The 21,828-nt window shown below is 31.7% G+C and overlaps 1 pseudogene; it reads left to right on the forward strand.

The window, feature by feature from the left end:
- The first annotated feature begins 5,399 nt into the window (after positions 1-5,399).
- LOC123194140 lies at positions 5,400-7,277 on the forward strand (annotated as a pseudogene).
- Positions 7,278-21,828: the final 14,551 nt, after the last annotated feature.

Consider the following 21,828-nt stretch of genomic DNA (forward strand, 5'->3'; position numbering starts at 1 on the left):
CTATTCTTTCTTGAAAATATTATTCATACATGGTTCAATTGTATTATCATTGAAATTTGATCATATTAGTAAGATACAAATTTAATTTTTCTAGTTTTTCTCATAGGCCTCTTTGAAAGATTCTTCAACTTATGGACATGTAATACTTTCAATAGCTTTCAAAAAGTTTATTAAATTTCTTGAGAGAACAGTTTGATTATAAAAGTGTGCATAATTCAGTTTAAATTGTAAAATCAAATTGAATTACTTAAAAATTACAGTTTGGTTTGAGTTAAAAAATTTTTAAACCTTTTTTTTTTTTTTTTTCAGTTTTGGGACTTTTAAACTGAATAAAACCTTAAATTATATTTTTTAAAAATAAATATATACATCTATGTATAACAACATTTTTTAATAAGTAATTAGATATATAAATTGTTTTTTTATATTTATTTTGTAATTTTCTTTATATATATATATTGTATATATATTTCATATATATTTTATAGATATATATTATATTTTAAAAAATTATAATTTAGTTAATTTTATTCAATGATATATATATATATATATAAATATATATATATATATATATATATATATATATATATATATATATATATGATTTTAAAATGTTTAAACTATGATAGTCAAATCGTGTATTGTATTGTGTATTAAAAATCTAATTTTTTATATTATATATCGTATTGTAGAATACGTTTTTTTTAAATTAAAATAATAAAATATTAATAAAATATTATAATTAACATATCATTATTTTAGAAAATATTATAACACCTTTAACATTTTGAAATTTTTTATTGTTTTATATTAATAATATATATTGTATCGTATGATATGTTTATTATATCGTATTAATTTGATACACCTTAAAATATGTATCATATTCTATCTATATCGTGTCGTATTATAAAATACATATCGTATATTATATAATACTGATAACTATGATTCAAACTGTAAATTAAACTATATTTTTTAGTCTAGTTTAGTTTGGTTTAAAATTTAAAATGGTTTGATTTGATTTGAAAATTTTTTAAATCGTTTTATTTTAGTTTGGTTTAAAAATCTTTCAAATTATATCAAATCGAGTCGTGCATACCCTTTAGTTGACATTTAAAATTGTCTAAATTGCCTCAATGTTTTAAAATATAATGAATAGATAGATTTGTATATTATTAACTTTATATTATATAATTTTCATTACAAGAAATATATTATTAACTTTATATTACATAATTTTCATTAGTGTCTTGGTATTCATACGAAATACAAATGAAACATAGGTAAGAATGGTGCAAAATAGTGGTGCATTTCCATCAAGACAATGCAACAACACACAAACTCAATTATGGAAATTACTATTTATTTAGCACAACAACAATTTGTTTCTCAATTTTAACCAATCAAATAACCTCCAAATCTTGCAAATTATATATCATTGGAAAAAGCATTCAAAGAGTTTTCTAACAATATATAATGTCAACCACAACTCGATCAACAAGACATTCAAAATTAGCTTCAAAGTTTGCTAGCAAAAGCTGAAAATTGCAAAAAACACACATTGTGAACAGTAACCCGAGGCATTCAACACACATTCAAGTCTTCATACGTTGGATTTTAAGGGAAATATAAAATGTAACCAAGGCAAAAAGGAAATTTTCACCAACCTTGAGGTCTTCCACCACTAATCTTCTACCAAGAATGATTGGATAAAATAAATGAGATAAAAACCAATAAAGCTTTCTTCAAATTTTCATTTAAAATGTTAACCAACCCTTTTACAAAGTATAACCACCTTTTACATAGGGAAGAAGTGGTGGCAAAATAAACTTTCCAATACAAAATCTATTAATTTTTTTATACAAAAATCCCTTGAATTAAGCTAAGCCATGTATTCTAAACCAAACTTATATATAGTAATTAACTAAAGATAAAAGTAATTTGCTTTTTCCTTAACTTTAAGAATTATGTTTCCTAACTAAAATAACTAAATTATAACTTAGTTCTAATGTAACTAAAACTCAATTTTGGGCTCTTTGGGCTTCTCAAAATGATGCTTGGACGTTTGGGCCATTGATGAACTTCAAAAGTTGCATATTTGGACCAATTGGAGCAATTATATAAGTGGGTTTTAAGTCCACTTAAGGAGGCTATACCCAAAGGTGGATTTGGACAAAAATTGAGGAGGTATTGCATCCTTGGGCTTGTATGTTGCTGGAAATTCATTCATCTTAACTTCTTGGGTGGCATGGTGACTTGAGGAAGATATAGAGCTCAAAAATGGAAAAAGACCCATGTATGCATCAAATAGCTTGCTAGAGCATGATGCACAAGTAGGGTATTTGGGTGTGACACTGTTTATATGAATGGTAAAATTTCAAAATTGAAAAAGTGAGAAAATGTGCCTATATTTATAGACATCATATATGGTTGTATATCGTAGATATATACATCCTCGAATCTTTATGTCATACAATATGATTTATTTGGATTCTCGAGAATGGATAGGGACAAGGGATAACTAACATTCGCTAACCATGTAAAGGTGTACATGAAGCATGTACAATCTTAAATAGTTAAGGAAAAAGTTAAACTGGAGTTATTTTTATCCAACTGGATAAACTTAATTGCACACAACTTCACATACATCTAAATACATTAGGATTATTATATTTTGGTCCTTATGTGCTATAAACGACACTTCAAGTCTAAATACCTTTTTGAGACTCAAAATCCTCCATCTGAGTTTTGGATTGGATTTAGCTTAGATACTCTTATACGTCTATAGTTCGATCAACTTCTTATGTATGTGACCCATAGGCTTTCTGCTAGGTCAATAGTTGTTGAATTCTTGTTGAGCTCTTGACTCGGCTTTTATTTAGACATAGACTAAAATTGGCTTCTAGCAATACATCATGACCACCTGATTAGCAGAATGTCAACACTTGACTTCTTCACCTGTTGGTGATATGATTACTTATACAAGTTGATCATTTCACCATACAGATATCTCTTTTGAGGTCGAGGTATAGATTACCCCTTCAAAAACCCTCAATATACATGGACTAACTTTTATTAGCAACAAGATGATATCAAATTAAACACTAAGCTATTCCTATTGTGGTCACAAATTTAACAGTCATTGACATTTGTTTGTTGGCCTATTTGAATATCAACTTCCATGCTCGAGAATGATAAATCTTTTGTCAATCTATTATGCCTTCGTATATATCTTAGATGGTCAACCAACACCTTTCTAGTAATCCTCAAAATAGACTACGTTAGACTAGTGTCAAATCATTTTGATCCTTGCACAAGGTGATCCAGTGAGCTCAAGTCTATATACCTCTATTCACTAAGAGAATATGTTCCATAGATATTAGAGTAACCATCTATATGGAATTCTCTTAGTAGGTCTGTCCAGTGAACACATTTATAACGTGTACTCATGTGGTGGACTAAGCAATCTACAAATAGTTTTGATATATTAAAATTGTCCTAAAAAATTTGATGGTGTGAAGGATCTGATTGCAGTTGAGGAATGGTTAGAGTCGATAGAGACTGTGATGACCTTTTTTGATATGATGAATCAGGAGAGAGTCAGATATGCCATCCACTTCATCATGTCCAATGTTAGAACATGGTGGAACCTGGTCTAAGAAATGACAAAGATCTCATAGACGTCCTAGACAAAGTTCAAGAGATGGTTCGAGGTTGAGTACAAGGGAGTAGATGCGACATGCATTAGAGTTTAATAGTTTCTTACACTAACACAAGGTATAGATTCAGTGAAGGAATACTCCAACAAATTCAATCATTTGGCAATGTACGCCCATAAGATAGTTAATTCCGAGATTGGGTAGGTGGAGAAATTTAAGTACAAGCTCAATCCAGCTATAGCCCGAGATGTGATGACAGATACACAATCACTCTAAACTTATAATGAGACCTTGAATAGAGCCTTGAGGGTTGAGGTATTCGTTAAGAGGATGCATGTTAATTAGCCCTAGTACAATTATCAACATTGATACCATAGTCCAAGGAAAAAAAACCCTTATAGTCCAAGGGGAATAAAAAAGGTTGGAAGAGTAGTAAGAAACATAGGGGGCTCGAGATTCCAACTTATTAAAGGTGTGATAAGCAATATAGAGGAGAGTGTTTGACTAACAAGCAGTCTACTATAGGTGTCGTCAGTCAGAGCATATGGCCAAATTTTGCCCTAGGGCTCTAGTTCGAGTCAAGCAACTAGTAGGGGGTGTCATTGCCAGAATTTTCATCATCGTCCAAGGACTTGCCAAGTCCAACCCATCAACAGTCACTTGTAAGATTTCTTATCTTGATACCTTTTTTATACATTTTAATTGATTATGGTATTACGCATTGTTTCGTAGCCAAAAGTTTAGTTGAATAAATTGTTTCTCAAACAACCGTCATAACATTATTGAATAAATTGTTCACACTTGGTATAGTTTTTGTTGATATCATCATCGTCAAAGTCAGTGTTATCGTCTCTGTATCCTCTTCAATGATTATTACACATAAACTAGCCTTGAACAGAGTTTACTAGAGAAAGTTGCAAGAAATTTGGAGAGAGTTTACTAAAAGAAAGCAGAAGAAACGAAGGAAGCTCTTGCTTTTCCTCCTTTTTTGTTTGAACATGTAATTACACGTCCTCATCCAATTCATTTCACAATTGAAAACAATATTAAAGTTATAATAAGTTTTTATTCCGTTGGCAGAAAATGAGAAAACAGAAGACCATGTGTCACCCTTGCATTTGTTGAAGCTTTATGGCGCATTAAATGTAACTGAAGAAATGTTATCGCCGAACATTTTCATTCAAGGCGCCAGTCATCGTCCGCTCTGCCAGGTGTCAAAACTGAACGGCATAAAGGAAAATTATTTTTTTATTTCAGCCGCCTTGCAACTTGATAAGCTGTGGATTTCGTACTAACAAACGTATTATTTTATTTCGAATAATAATTTAAAGATTTTAATATTAATAAACACAATTACGTTTGTACCCTTTTCACTATCGGGAAACACTAACGTAAACTGTAGATGGGTCATTTTAGATTTGAAAAAACTATTAGGTGAAATCTGGTGCATGGACTAAACTTTGGGTTAAAAGTAGTTTTTGACCCTTCAATGAATTTTTCTTGCCAAAAAAGAAATCAGCAACTGCCATTAAATTGGGTTATGATTTAAATCAGAGTTGATATCCTATCGGGACATATCATTTTTAATGAATAACAAGCCTTTTTTTGGCTTACAGATTTGGAAAATTTTAAAATATTTGATCTTGCTGTAAAATAAATTCACCAGCAAAACCTTCAGGCAACACCTATATAATAACGAAAACCAAAAACAAAAAAAATGAAAAGAATACAAATATGTACAATGTGGCTGAGATGAGTTCTTCTAAATGGCTGCTTATCCTATTTTCGATAATCAGTCTGCTTCTAGTTTTTGCTCATGAAAAACGTACTGCCTGTTACATATATGATTATAATTCAAAAGGTTGCGAATCGTTTTCTAAACTGATTCTACCAGTTGATGAATCTGTGAGGGATTATAAAGATGAAGTGTTTGTTTCACGTATTGTGACTACCAACATTTTGAATGGCTCTCTTGTTCCATCTAACAACCCTAAAATTGCATTCTTGTTCTTGACTCCTGGTCCATTGCCTCTGCAACTGCTTTGGGATAAGTTTTTCCAAGTACGTACATTTTCGAATTATATTTTCCTATCTTTTTTCATCAAAATTTTAAGTTTTCTAAGGATTATTAATTGTTAGGGCCACGATGGAAAATTCTCTGTTTATGTCCACGCATCAGATAAAAGGCTGGTGCCAGTGAGTCGTCGCTTTATCAATACGGAAATAAGGAGCGCCAAGGTTCACAATATATCTTAATTACTTTGTTCAACTCATTGTGATTTTTTTACTCGTATTTTTGGTTATGTCTATATTCCTTCTATCACGTTGACTTCATCAAATTTGTGATTCACTGATATACTTATTTAGTTTGTTTAAATTTACCATCTTTTTTATAGGCTTTGCAAACGTAACATTTTGTATAATAATTAATAAATTCCGACATACAAACTTATGATTGATTCAGGTTGTTTGGGGAGGCATTTCAATGGTTGATGCAGAGAGACGATTACTGGCAAATGCATTGCAAGACCCTGAAAACCAACACTTTGTACTGCTTTCGGATAGGTTACATGAGTGAATTAATGTATCATATTGTTTTAATGTTGGTGTCTCAATCATTCATTCATTTTCATTATGGCATTAATTAAGCGAAGCTGCATACCATTGCAAACACTAGCTTCGTTGAAAGGTAAGTATAATTGAATTTATGCTACAAATCCTAATATACCATCAATGTTAAATAATTATTTTACTAATGCATGGTCCTTCAGCTTTCAGAGCCCTGGTAAATTTGGAAATGGAAGGTATTCACCACGACTATTACCTGAAATTCAAAAGAAATATTTTAGAAAGGGAACACAGGTATGTATTCTTGTAATTAACTTAAGCAAATTCTGTATTAATTCTTCTTTTGAATCATTTTCAAACTTGAATCCATGTTAAGTAGTGTATAGTTCTATTTTAATTTCATATGTTTTAAATTACTTTATTATACTTTTTACTCTTTTCTCTCTTCATCCAATGAAGTGGTTCTCTATGAAAAGGCAGCATTGACTGATAACTGTGACAGACAATCTTTACTACTCAAAATTCAGAGACCACTGCAAGGTTAATTTTATTTTAGATATATATATATATGCTTGTTTCATGCAATTTTTTTTTTAAATTTTTTTGTATATTAAAATTTAATTAAGCCCCCTTGTTTTTTTTTTTTTTTTTTTTGGTGTGACTAGTAATTAATTTGTTTGACGAGAATGTTTTTGATTGGTAAAGCTAACTTCGGAGGGAAAATATTGCGTCTCTGATGAACATTACTTGCCAACTTTTCTCCGTGTGAGCATCGTAATTAATTTATTTTCCTCATCAATACTTAATTTTATTAGTATCATAACTTAATAATTTTATGTTAATTTTTTTAGCTTTTTAATTAATGAACTCTCTTCTCTTTGTTTTGAGATGGTTGATCCTGCTGGAATTGCTAATCGTTCAGTTACATATGTGGATTGGTCTGAGAGAAAATGGCATCCCAAAACATACAATCCCCAGGATGCTACTTATGAGCTTATTAACAATATTACGGTAGAAACTTTAGATGATTCTTCTTCTTCTTCTTCTTCTTCTTCTTCTTCTTCTTATTATTATTATTATTATTATTATTATTATTATATGTTCTCATGATGATGTAGTAATTGTTATTTCTAAATGCAGTCAATTACTGAAATTGAGCACTTTAACAGTGATAATCAGGTACAAGTTTGAACAGTCTGGTGCTCAGACTTCCAGAATTATCGCTAACTATTCATTCATAAGAAAAGATAATTATTTAATTAATTATTTTCCCTTATGCATTTGAAAGGAAGTGGAAATTCAGCCTTGCCTGTGGAATGGAAAGAGACGAGGATGTTACTTATTTTCAAGGAAGTTCGAGGCTAAAACTCTTGATAAGTTGTTAAAAGTATTAATGTTCAAGGAAGAAAATTAATAGCTTAGCTCCAGCTCCAGATCAGCTGGAGCAATTACTTCCTCATTCACACTCAGCTGTGGCAGTTAGATTCTTCATTTTTATGTAAGTTGAACAATAGAAGTTCATTTTCATTGTTTGAACTTCATAAAATTTTATTTAACATTTTATTTAATCTTTCTTTTCTATTAATTAGACAATTATTTTAGTCAGATTCAATTTGGTCTACAATCGCTTTTATATATATATATATATATATATGTATGTATGTATATATGTATGTATGTATGTATGTATATAACTCAGAAAATTTAATTTAAAACAAACAAAATGTAGAGGTGCAACTCATAGTAATTGAATTGTATATCGTATTATGTATAAAAAATCTAATTTTTTGTATCGTGTATTTTATATCGTCGTTGGCTAAGTCAGCTTATGAATGAACAAAATCATATATCAGGTATGTATCCTTGTAATTGACTTTGGCAAATTAAGTCAGTTTAGTCTCGAAAGTGGGCTCGAATCGGTCTAGTTCGATTCAAATTTGTTTAATTTGAATTCGAATATAAAGATTTTGTTTGTTTCTAGAACCATGTCGTACTTGAATTATGAGGTATTTGGTTTGATTGGACTCAAGTTCGGTTTGAATTAACTGTTTACCTATTATTTGGATAAAATAACATTATTTTGTCAATGAGTCATGCACTTAATTCACAAATCTAAACAACAAATCAAACCATTGATTCGAATAATAAATTTGAATTGAATCAAGTCATGAATTTGAACCATCGATTCGAATCAAATCAAATCAAATTATGTTATATTTGAGTCAACTTCAAGCCAATGCATGTTCGAGTTTGACCTAGTTTGTTTCCACTCGAACCACTTCTTATTACATGTCCAATTAGTTTAAAAAAATATATTGGTCTATATAATTAATTTTTTCGATATGGACCAATATGTATCATATCGTATAATATGCACACTATATCATATCAAATTTTGATACATTCTAAGATGCATATTTTTTTTATTTATATCCTATTATATCATATAATACGTATCATGTATCGTACTACGCTAAACCAAACAGTTATTTGGGGTGAGTTAAATTTTTTAAAATAATATTTTAATTTACATATTATTAGACGAACTTCCATGATTCAAGAAATTTATTAATAGGAAAATAATGATACAGTCAAGGAGACAAAATGTATCATTCAAAATGTTTTTTTTCGGTGGCCAGAGGACTATTTCCCACCCAAGTTTTGATGTGTTCCCAAAGTTCCATCTATGGGGTTTGAAAAACCTGAAATCTCATCCATGAGCTGTTAACGTTAGAAGAATCTATTAGTTTAAGAGTGAAATGACAGTTTTACCTTTTAAAATTGCAAGTACAAAAATATCCTCAGTTGTAAAATATAAATTTAGTAATTAATATATAAGTTTATGCAAATTTAACCATTTTGCCATTGATCTAGATTATCAATTTTTTGCTTATATAACTGTAGTTGTAGGGTTTTTTGTGCACACACACACACACACACATATATATAAGCATATACTTTCAAATAGTTAGATGATGACCGAGTATTTCTCATTCATACATCAAAATAGATTCATCCTAATTTCAGGGGATGATAAATTAAAAAGCCATCATACTTGAATTCCATAGTTTGTAAGTTCTTGGCAATGTTACAGGGATTTTAGTGACTATGGGCTCCTCTCCGGTGATCGTGATCCTTCTCTCTCTTTTCCTTTTAGGTTAGGTTGCTATTAAGGTTAAATTCCCCCAAAGCAATCAAACCTTACGTTTAAATACAAATCTTGCCCAGGCATGACACACGGACATGTGTCAAATGACCTTCTTGCTGTTCTCAGGTACAAACAGATGATATCCTTGCCTTTCAAAATCATTCCAACTATCATTCCATTTAAAAGACATTCTAAAATAAATTCAAATACATAAAAAAAACTAAAATACCCTTAGGTTTACTTGTGGGTGCTACATTTCTCCCTTCTTAGATGAATTTCATCCTTGAAATTCAACCAGAGAGTTATAGGAACCTCTTTCTCATGTTTTCCTTGAACTGATGATTCTCTAATATCTCAAATGGTTCTACCAACCTCTATGCTAACTTGCCTTTTCTATCGTACTTTATAACATGCTTGTAGGTTACTTTCATAAAGCTTTATTACCCACTTTAAACTCAAGGTTTTAACTCTTCTTTTCAACATACTATTTTGATGGTCTAAAATTGGTCTTATCCTTTCTTTGATCTGTCTAAATCCTCTATTAACATCTAGGTCTTCTTTGGTCCTAATACTTGAATCAAGGTATCTCTCTCTCTAATCGTATCACAATGCAATGGTGATCTACATATCTTGTTATACAAAGCCTTATATAAAGCCATTTTGATAGTTTTTTGGTAACTATTATTGTATGCAAACTCTATTATTGGGAACATGTCTATCTAACTTTCTTTTCTATCCAAGCAACAAACTCCCACCACATCCTCAATCATCTGGTTGACTATCTCAGTTTGGCCATTTGTCTGGGGATAATAAGTTGTACTGTAGCTAACCTCATAAACAAGGACCTTTGTATACTTTACTAAAAAGTCGAGACAAACTTGGTGTCTCGGCTTGAAACTATCATCTTAGGTACCCTATCATCTTGACTATCTCTTTAAAATAAATTTGACCCAATTGATCTAGACTCATGGTGTCCTTCACTATAATGAAGTGTGCCGATTTTGTCAACCAAACAACTATAACCCATAAAGCATTGAATCCTCTTATGCTCCTCAATCATCTGACCACAAAGTCTATTGACATATGTTTCGATTTCTAATCTAAAATACTAAGAGGTTATAGTAGTCTTGATGGTTTTTGATGTTCAATCTTAACTTGTTGACATACTAGACACTATGCCATAAAATCTACTATATCTTTCTCCATACCTGACCACTAGAAAGATCTTTTCAAATCCTAATAGAACTTTGCACTTCTAGGGGTAGATAATATAAAGGGAACTATACACCTTGGTAAGGATCTTATCCCTCAAAATTTGATCTTAGGGAATACACACATGATCATTGAATTGTAGAATACCTTCTACAACATTGAAATCTAGCTTGGTACCTTTGGTGACTCTCTGCCTTACCTGAACACACCAATCATCTAATACTTAGGCCATAGGATCTCATCCAAAAGGGTTGGTTGAATTTTTAGGCTTATTAAATACCCTATGATTACCTCTATTTTTTCTCTCACCATTTCTTGTTATAACACTTCATGACTAGTAATATGTGATAAAACCTTTTTTTTTTATTCAGAGTATTTGTAGCTATGTTGGCCTTGCTCAAGTGGTTTTTGATCTCACACTAATAATCTTTCACTAACTCCAACCACTACCTTTGCCTCATATTTAACTCTTTATGGGAAAAGAAATACTTAAGGCTCTTAAAATCTATGTATATATTACTTTTCACCTCGTATAAATAACCTTGCCATATTCTAAGAGCAAACATGACAACTACTAACTTAAGGAAATTACTCACTCTATCAGTTGTCTTAGGTCTCTATCACTTAATACAACCTCTACTTTTCTGGAGTACACCGAGATACCATCTATTGAGACCATATGTCCAAGAAAAGCCACTTTGTCTAGCTAGAAAATGCATTAAGAAAACTTAGCATACAACTATCTCTTTCTTAGCTATTGCAACATAAGTTTCAGGTGCTACACATGCTTCTTTTGAGTTTTGAAATACACTAGGATGTTGTCTATAAACATTGCCATGAACTTGTTTAGACAATCTTGGAAAACTCTAATCATAAGGTCTATAAATACAACTAGGGCATTAGTTCACTCAAATGGCATAACTACTAAATCAAAATGCCTATATCTGGTTTTGAATACAGTCTTGAGTATATCTTGCTTGGTATCCACAAACCTAATGATAACCTGACCTTAGGTCAATCTTAGAGAACATTAATGCACTTTTAAGCTAATCAAATAAGTCATTAATCCTCGGGAGTGGGTGTTTATTCTTTACTATGATTTTGTTCAACCTACCAGTGATTGATGCACATCTTCATTGATCCATCTTCTTTCTTTGCAAATAGGATTGGTTTACCCCATAGTGAGTTGCTTAGTTTGATAAAGTCATTATCTAATAACTCTTTCAACTGTTTCTTTAACTTTTGTAGTTCAGTTTGGACCATTTTGTATGGTATCTTGGAAACCAATCTTGTACTCGGGGCTGACTTAATGTTAAACTTCACCTCTTTCTCGAGTGCTAAACCTAAAAGACTATTAAGGAAAATATTTAAGAATTCTTGCACCACTAGAGTATCTTTTACACCCAAGACTAACTTACCTAATCTGGTCATAATGTATGCCAAACATGCTATGCACCATTTTACTTAACATTTTTTTGGCCTTAACACTATTGATCATCATACTGAGAACTTGACCTTCTCTAAAATTGAACTACTCACCATTAACTAAACTAATTGGACCATTTTTCTTTCTATAGTCTATTTCCCTATATTTGCTTGAGACATCCATAGCAAGTATCATATCAAAATTAGGCATGTATATTACTATTAGGTCCATAACCATCTCTTAGTCTCCTAGAGAAACCATCTTCTAATAAGCATGTGGCCACATAAGGTTTTATACCCATTTGGTATTTCTATACTGATTTGTGGAACAACTACAGGCTTTAGCCCTAACCTTTCTGTTATGCCATATGTCACTGTTTGATCCTACCATTAGACATCCTCTACCTTATGGCCTTTGATCTCTGAGCCTTGCTTAGGGTCTCTGAATATGATTTGAGGCATGGTCTTCATCTTGACATTATTGGCTATGTCTAATCTAAGGCCATTCATGAAAACCTCAATCTGACCCTTATCTATGCTCGTTACTATTGTAGAGTACTTAACCAAATCATTTAATCTAAAGGAGCACTCTTTATCTGACATGTGTCATTGTTTAAGGTTGACGAATTCTTGGGCCCTCACATAAAGAAAGTCAACTGATAGGTACTCTTTCTCAAATACCTATTTGAAATCAACTTCACTCATTTCTATAACTAAACGGGTCTTACATAACATCTGTCACCAAATTTTGACATATGTTTTTAACAGAAAGTGAGCATACTAGATTATTTTTGCATCAATCATAACAAAATAGCCCTATAACATCCATTACTACCTTTAACCAATCCTTAATTAGTACTCTTCTTGGAACTAAGTCATCTCTGAACTCGGGAGCCTAATGTCTACCTGCCAAACTATATATACATATACATATATATATACATATACATATATATAGATATATATATACATATACATATATATAGATATATATATACATATACATATATATATATATATATATATATATATATATATATATATGGTATCAGAGCTAGGTTCAAAATCTGGTTTACTTATCCAATTTGAGTTTTTCTTCTGTTGTTTTCTTCTTATCTACAATCTATTTCTCTTATTTTTTTCCTTTGAATCTGCAACCTTAATTTTGTTTCTTTTCATCTTTATTATTTATGTGTAGAAGAAAAAAGAAATAAATGAAATTAAAAAAGAAATTAAAAACAAAACTAAAAAAAGAAAAGAAAAAAGAGGAAAAACAAAAAAACAAAATAAAAAAAAACCAATTTAAGGTGTGCAAACATGAGTGATTGAGTGATTTTTTTTTTTTTTTGGAGAGGAGTGAAACACATGAGGGAGTGTGTGAGGTCCTTTCTAACATATTTTACAGGTTACAATCATATCATCAAGCTAAAATAAAAGTTTTATTGAAAGTAACGATTTGAGGACAAATCCTTTTAAAGAAAGGGGGGAATGATGTGATCCTTGGAAGACCAAGAACGTGCCATATGATAATGAAGGACTATGAAAAAAGTGTGGTAGGCTAGATAGCATTACGAATGTTAAAGACACAAGCTAAAGGAAAAAAGCATGATGTGGCACTCAAGAATGATATGGCAAGTGATGGGGAAAGCATTAAACACATGGGAAATGATATCGCACATCCTTGATGACGTTTTTACTTGTCAAACTATGAAGTGAAAGCTTGATTAGACAAAAATTCATGTGAAGAAAGCAACATAATTCAATTGAAGTTCAACTTCCTCATATTTCTAGTTTTTTAGTTGTTTAGAAGTTTTATTTGTTTTAAGAGTTTTAGTATTATTTTTTTTAAGAATTATAATTACATTAAGATTATTATTCAGATTAGGATTGTTATTATCCTAGAGATTGGACTTGTTATTATCCTGTTTAGATTATGACTATAAATAAGTGTGTAAGCCTTAAGACAGATAATACACATGGCATAATGAAATTATAAGATATTTTCTCTTGGTTTTTTTGAGAACTCATGAACTTATCATGAATGTTTTCTTATGGCATTCAAATATAACTTATCACTCTACTTCTTTTCTATTCTAGAGTGTAGTGTCAACTAATACCTTTGGTTCATGTTAATTATAGGCATCGGGTCAATGTTTTTATACCTTTGGGTTGTGATTATCCATAATCACTGGGCCAAGGTTTTTATACTTTTGGTTCATGTCAATTATAGGCATTGGGTAAAAGTTTTCTTTAATTTAAAATGTGATTTAGCTTTTATAGGTTTTAGCTTCCTTGCTTTTGTGTAAGTTCTCATAGTTAAAGTTTTCTTTGATTTGAAATTTGATTTAACTTTTCTGGGTTCTTAGCTTTCTTGCTTGCGTATAGGGTCTCATAGTTTATGTGTAAGTTTATCTGTAAGTTACACATCACAGATAACCTAATATATATATATATATATATATATATATATATATATATATATATATATGTGTGTGTGTGTGTATGTATGTATGTATATGTATGTGTATGTGTATATGTGTATGTTGTATGTGTATATGTGTATGTGTATATGTATATGTGTATGTGTATATGTATATGTTGTATGTGTATATGTGTATGTGTATATGATATATATATATATATATATATATATATATATATATATATATATATATATATATATATATATATATTGTAAAAATATTCTAACACTAGATGCCTCATCTTGCTTTGTCATTGATGGGGCCTAAACTAGATGCTTAACATTCTATAATCCTTTTTTGTTCTCTCTAGAAATCTCTTGTATAATTTGTATGATCACTACCCTGTCCCCTAATGGTGTTACTAACGCATCCGAGGTTTGTCCCTAAGCTTTTGTTTGGTTTTTTTTTTTTTATTAGGTACCTCTGAAACATCACTTGTTAGCCTTTTAGATCTCTTCATCTTGATCTAAAATCATAACTCAGGTAGATATACTACTTAACTTAATGCAAGTTTAAAAATACTTACAGTGATAGACGTACGAGAGCAGTCAACATTGCATAAGGGGCGATTTTTCTAACTTGTTTACTTATGCACTTTTCAAGCACACTAGAACTTAACACCTTTTTGGGTTCCAAAATTATACTCTGATACCATAAATGTAACACCCCTTTCTAGTAACCTTATAAAGAATATAGCCAAGAGAGACATTTATTTCTTGATTCCTTAACTAAAAATAGCGAAACTTAAGAGCATGTAATTAATTCAATTATAATTAAAAGAGTGTAAAAAGTGTTAATTGGATAAATACTTTAAAAGCAAAAAAGCCCTAATTTATTACAAAATAAATGTCTAAAAGTAATTGAGAATATCTGTAGTGTATAAATGGAAATAAAAACACATATGTGACAATTTCTAAAAATGATGATCTTACCCTTCACCCTCATGCAACAACTTGACTAGGCTTTCGGGATAGAGTATGTGTCCGCAGATGTCATGCATGTAAAAGTACAAGAGTTCTTTTATCTCACCTAAAGAAACATGACAATCAAAGAGTTCTCTACCTTTTAGTCAAGTATGCACCAGTTATAGCTAATTTAGATAGAAATAAGGTAGAAATGTTCCTTGAAGGGTTTAGATCTGACACAAAAGACGTGATGATGGAAGATAATCCTTCTAGATCTTTTTTCAAGGTCTCTTGATAGGGTATTGAGGATAGATAGCCATAGACAGAGAGTTATTAGAGAAGTCTGTGTTGACAACTTTGATATAGAGACAAAACTAGATGATGTAGGGAGGGAACCGAGATGGTCCCAACAGAGACGATAAAGGTAAAAGACCTTTTCAACCCAAGAAAACGAAGAACTAAAAGGGTAAGAAATAGAGGAGAAAGGATCAACCCAGATGTGATGATCCTCATACATATTATAGATATGGTCAGAGGTATACCGATGAGTGCTATAAGTGCAGACATAAGGGTATGCCACAAGTGTAAGTAGCTCAATCACTTCATGAAACAGTATATAACCCCAACAATGCCAGCCTTAATAGAGTAGGCAATTAAAGGAGGATAGACTCGAGTAGTTGTAGCCATACAAAATTGGGCCAATACCAGCCCTACAGTAGTAATTGGTTAGTTAACTTTTCATAATTGTCCTTTATACACTTTAATTGACTTTAGTGCCATATATTGCTTTATTGCTGGAGGCATAGTAAAGAGAATAGTACTTGAGCCTATAATAGTCCCTTAGATTATAATATAGATGGCAAATGGGAATAATGTTCATAATAGTCAAATGCTAATTAGAGGGTTAGTTTCTCTAAGAGGCCTGAGATGGTCATAAATCTGATAATGATAGATATGCCAAACTTTGACGTGATACTCGACATAGAATTTTTAAGTAGATATTGGATAGAAATAGACTGTCGAATGAAGAAAGTCAAGTTCAATCTGGACAGTGGCGAGTAGTTTCTCTTCAGATAAGGTCAAGTTCTTAACATGATGATTAGTAGTGTTAAGGCCAAAAAGATGCTAAGTAAAAGGTGCATGGCTTATTTAGTGTACACAGTTAATAGATCAGATGAGGTAGTCTTGGGTATGAAAGACACTCCAGTGGAACAAAAGTTTCTAGATGTGTTCTTTAATAATTTTTTAGGGTTAACACCTAATAAAGAGTTGGAGTTCAGTATTAAGTTGGTCTCAGACACAATAACAATTTCCAAAACACAATACAAAATGACCTTAACTGAATTATAAGAGTTAAAGAAACAATTGTAAGAGTTGTTAGATAATATCAGGCCAAACCACTCGTTATAGGGTTCATCAGTCCTCTTCATAAAGAAGAAAGATAATCAATGAGAAAGTGCATTGACTATAGGGAGCTGAATACAGTAACAGTGAAAAATAAATATCTGTTCTCATAGATTGACGATCTATTTGACTAGCTTAAACATGCCTTAGTATTCTCCAAAATAGATTTAAGGTCAGGATATCATCAAGTTAGGGTCGTAAAATAGGATATACTTAAGACTACCTTCAGACCAGATATAAGTATAACGAGTTTGTGATTATGCCTATCGAATTGACAAACAACCCGATAGTATTTATGGATCTCATGAACGAGGTGTTCTAAGATTGCTTGGATAAGTTCTTGGTGGTGTTTATTGATGACATCTTTGTATATTCCAAAACCTAAGAGACGCATGAGCAACATTTGAAATTTGTGGTCCAAAGGTTGAAGGAGAAATAGTTATATGCCAAGTTCTCCAAATGCGAATTCTGGTTAGATAAAAGGCATTTCTTAGACATGTTGTTTTAGCATATGGCATTTCAATCCATCTCAGTGCAATTAAGGTCATATTAAAGTGGTGAAGGCTTGAGACAACCAAGGAGGTCAGAAGTTTTCTTAGTTTACCAAGTTATTATAGACGTTTTGTTGAGGGATTCACCACGTTAGCCTAACCCCTCATAGAGCTAAGTTGTAAGGATGTTCCTTTTAGATGGTTAGATGCTTGTGAGTAAAATTTCCATGATTTAAAGAAGAGGCTAACATTAACTCCCATTTTAGCTTTACTAATAGAAGGTGAAAAGTATAAATTGTATACAAATGTCTCACATCAAGGCTTAAGAGTAGTGTTGATGTAGAGGAGAAAGGTAATAGTTTATGCTTCCCATTATTTAAAGAAGTATAAGACCAGATACCTGACACATGACTTTTAATTGGCAGTTGTTATGTTTGTTTTTAAGATATGATGAAATTATCTCTGTAAGGTAAAGAGTAACATCTATATGGATCATAAGAGTCTCAAATACTTCTTCACCCAGAAAGAGTTTAACAAGAGGCAGATATGATGGTTAGAATTAGTAAAAGATTATGAGTGTGAGATTAAGTACCACCCGGGTAAAGCTAATGTGGTTGTATATGCCCTGAACATAAAAGTGGTCTTGGCACCAATTATCGCTCATTACAAGTTTCAACAAGAGTTAGTGAGAAAGTTGATCGAGGTGATCACAAAATAATTGATAAGTCTTTAGATTCAGTCGACCCTTCTAAACAAGATTCGTGTAACCTAAGTTCAAATGAGGGGTATAACCAGATAAGTAGTTGATTGTTTGGGATGTTATGATTGATTGCAGTATGGATAAAGGCATTCTGAGGTTCAGAAGGAGTATAAGTGTTCCCCAAGAATAGAACTTGAGAGATAAAATCCTTATAGAAGTGTATAATTCCCTTTACATTGTCCACCTTGAGAGCGTAAAGATGTATCAGGATTTGAGGAGATTATTTTAGTAGTCAGGAATGAAGAAAGATATAATAGACTTCATGGCTAAGTGCCTGATGTGTTAGTAGGTTCAAGCTAAAAAAAGAGTCGCTAGGGAGATAAATTCTCCCTTTAAAGAATAGTATTCCATCCTTCAATTCCTATGGTCCCATAGTTTCATTGTCTTATACTAAATGTTGTCTTATACTAAATGATGAAACCTTTGGAGTTCAAGTTTATTTTGAATCTCCTCTCAAGTGGACTTTAGCTATTAAGGAATAGAAGATGAGGAAGCTAGAATTTGTAGTCCATTTTGAGATGGGGCATCGACTACTGAGTTAATTATTCTTGGTTTATATTCAATGCTAAAATCATACCTAAGAAACTTGATAAGCCATTTTTGTTGGGCCTTAGTTGATATCTTTTATTCCCATAAATACTTGAGCTACGTTGATTAGTTCTAAGAATAAAGTGTCGTCTAAGGAGGTAAAAATGCATTTTTGTACTGTTAGGACTAAAACCATTTACTTATTTCTATAAATGGATAGGGAAAGGTTTTTTCCTTTAAGGTTGGAGCTAAAGTATGAAATGAGCCATTAGTTTTGCATAAAGACTACTCTAATGCTTTTGCTTAAAGCGTCACACTGTACAATGAAAGGAATGTTAAAATTTGGTAAGGCAAGAACTTAGGTTTTAGTCATAAACTCCTTGAGTTGATGGAAGGCTTTTCTTATAGCTTTGCCTTATTGAAACACATTCCTTTTCAACTTATTGATCAGTAGTCGAGTAATGATGCCATAAACCAATGATAGTAACTGGTTAAGCCAAGAAATCCCTTTAGCTTTTTCATGTTCTTGTGTTTTGGCCAACTTGTCATGGCCTCAATCATTTATGGATTTGCCATTACCTATAAGCTCTAATTAAATCGCTTAAATCATTAATTTGTTTTTTACCAAAATGACATTTTTCTTTCTACACTACTAACTTATCTTCTTTTAGAATTGATAGAACAATTTGGACATGATTGAGATACTCCTCCCACCTTTGGCTATATATCAAAATATTGTCAAAGAATAATAAGGCAAATTTGTGCAAATATCATCAAAAAATTGAATTCATAAGTGTTTGAAATGTTATAGGGGGGCTTGAGAATCTAAAGGGCATTACCATGAATTCAAAGTGTCTGTAGTATGTTTAAAAGGTAGTTTCAAAATGTTGTCCTCATTCATTCAGATTTGGTGGTACCTAGACCATAGATCTAGTTTAGTAAATCATTTGGCTCTATGCAGTTCATCTAAGAGTTGTTCAATTACTAGTATAGGAAATTTGTCTTTTATTATGACTTGGTTAAGAGCCTGATAGTCGACATAAAATCATTAGGATCTGTCATGTTTTTTTACTAAAAGGATAAGTGATCAAAAAGGGCTTTGACTTGGCCTAACAATCCCTTGCTTTAACATGTTTAAAACTTGTCATTCAATTTTGTGTTTTAAGAAATATATGTAGCAAAAAAAGAGCATTTACTAGACCACTTACAAGTTAAAGGATCATATGCTAGTCTTGTTCTTGGTGGGGTAGTAAGCCTTTAGGGCCTTGAAAACTTCAAGGAATTCTTGTTAAAGTTGTATCTATTTTGTCATCTCTGATTCTCCTTTTGTGTTCTCACTTACTAGAGAAATTTGTAAAAGAGTTCTACAACCGCTATTTTGTCACAAGGCTTTGTTGAAAGCTTTTTCTTTGATTAATTAAGCTTTTGGAGTGCCAAATCCTTGCAAAGTCACCATACCCATATCTATTTCAAATTTCATAGTCATACTCTTAAAATGCCATAAGATAGGTCCAAATGTTTGAAACCACCAGACCCCATAATACAACATCACGAGCTTCCAAAACCAAGAGCAAAAAGTCTACTTAAAATGAGTTATCATAGAGATAAAGGGTACACCATAACACATTCCTTTACTACTTAGCTTTTCTCCACAAGCTATCATAATTCACAAAGTAGGTTATAGTTTGATAAACAACCTTATAGATCGAGTTACTTTCTCTTAAAAGAAGTTATGGGTGGATCCCAAGTTTACTAGCATAATGATGCTCATTCCAACAACCTTGGCTCGAATGTGTATCATCGGTGTTATAGGGACAACAGTAAGAGCATAGAGTGAAATTTCAAGAGTTTATATCTTTTTAGCAACTAGTGTTACTGCTAGATGTTTGCCATCTTTGACTTTGATAACTTTTTGTAACATCCCTCCCTAGAAGTACTACCCACCAAAGGAGAAATGTTACGAATTAATATTCGGAGCGTCTATTTTTTTTTCTTTTTAAAAATACTTTAAAATAAACGCATCATTAAAAGTGTTTAGGAAGTATTCCAAGAAAACTGAAAATCTGGAAGTGAACAAAAGATGTATATACTCATATGAAAACTTATCTGAAAGCATCTGAAAACAGGGAGTAATCATATGCAACTGTACCATAATCTTAAAAAGTCAAAAGTCGACTAGAACATGCCACTGTATGCATGTAATATAAACAAGAGATAACCTGCTCCAACCGGATCTACCTACACTAACCTGACCCTGCCTCGCAGCTACCTCGATCACCTGTACCTATAATCAAGAAAGAAAAGGGAGTGAGTGATAAAAACACTCAGTAAGGGGAAAGAATCAAGTAAACTATCTCTTTTTCTGTTCTAACTCACGTTCGGGACTCAACCTCACATTCTAACCTCTATAAGAGATTGATGGGGTAATCTAGTTTATTCTTTACTATTTGGGTCATACTTTGTCTCATCTGGTGTCTATTTGATACTTTTTGGAAGCTAACTATAGAGATTTGACATTTTCTAAGCTCGAGCTCTCTTTCTTTCTTTCACTACACTATTTCTGAATCTGAATTGAGCTCTACTGCGAGCGGACCTTACTAGGGGTCTGTGTTCTACTACGGACGTGTCTTACTGCGGACGTGTCCTACTGCGGGCGGTGTAGTGCAAAGTGCCCCCTCATAGTTTATAACATGCATGCGAGTCTTATATCTTACTAATTTTGCTTCCATTTAAATTTATTCATAACTCACCAGACATTACTCTTGGGACGACCCCTAAATCTTGAGCCCCAAATTCCTTTTCTTGCTTTTCTTTCTTTTTCTTTTCTTTCTTTCTTTCTCCTTTCTTTCCTTTCCTTTCCTTTCTTTCCTTTATTTTCTTTATTTTCTTTATTTCTTTCCTGCCCAAAACTACGAAATACTGTTCACAGAACAGTCATTTAGCAGGGCAACCTTCTTTTTCATACAATTTAAAAGCCCAAATGGTTTCTAATTCATACAAGCTATATATCGGTGAAAAGAGAATTCAAAGATATTTTCAACAAGCTATAATAGCACTCATAATTCAATAGATAAGACAGTCAAAACGTGATATAAAGTCAGTGGCAAAAACTGCCTCCCCTGTTTATTTGGTAAAACAGTCCTTGTGGTTCATGCAATATTTAATAATCCAAATGATCTCTAATTCATAAAAGTTATATATCACTGAAAAGATAATTCAAAGATCTTTCCAACAAGATA

The sequence above is a fragment of the Mangifera indica genome, chromosome 13 (genome assembly GCF_011075055.1).
Source record: "Mangifera indica cultivar Alphonso chromosome 13, CATAS_Mindica_2.1, whole genome shotgun sequence".
NCBI lineage: Eukaryota > Viridiplantae > Streptophyta > Magnoliopsida > Sapindales > Anacardiaceae > Mangifera > Mangifera indica.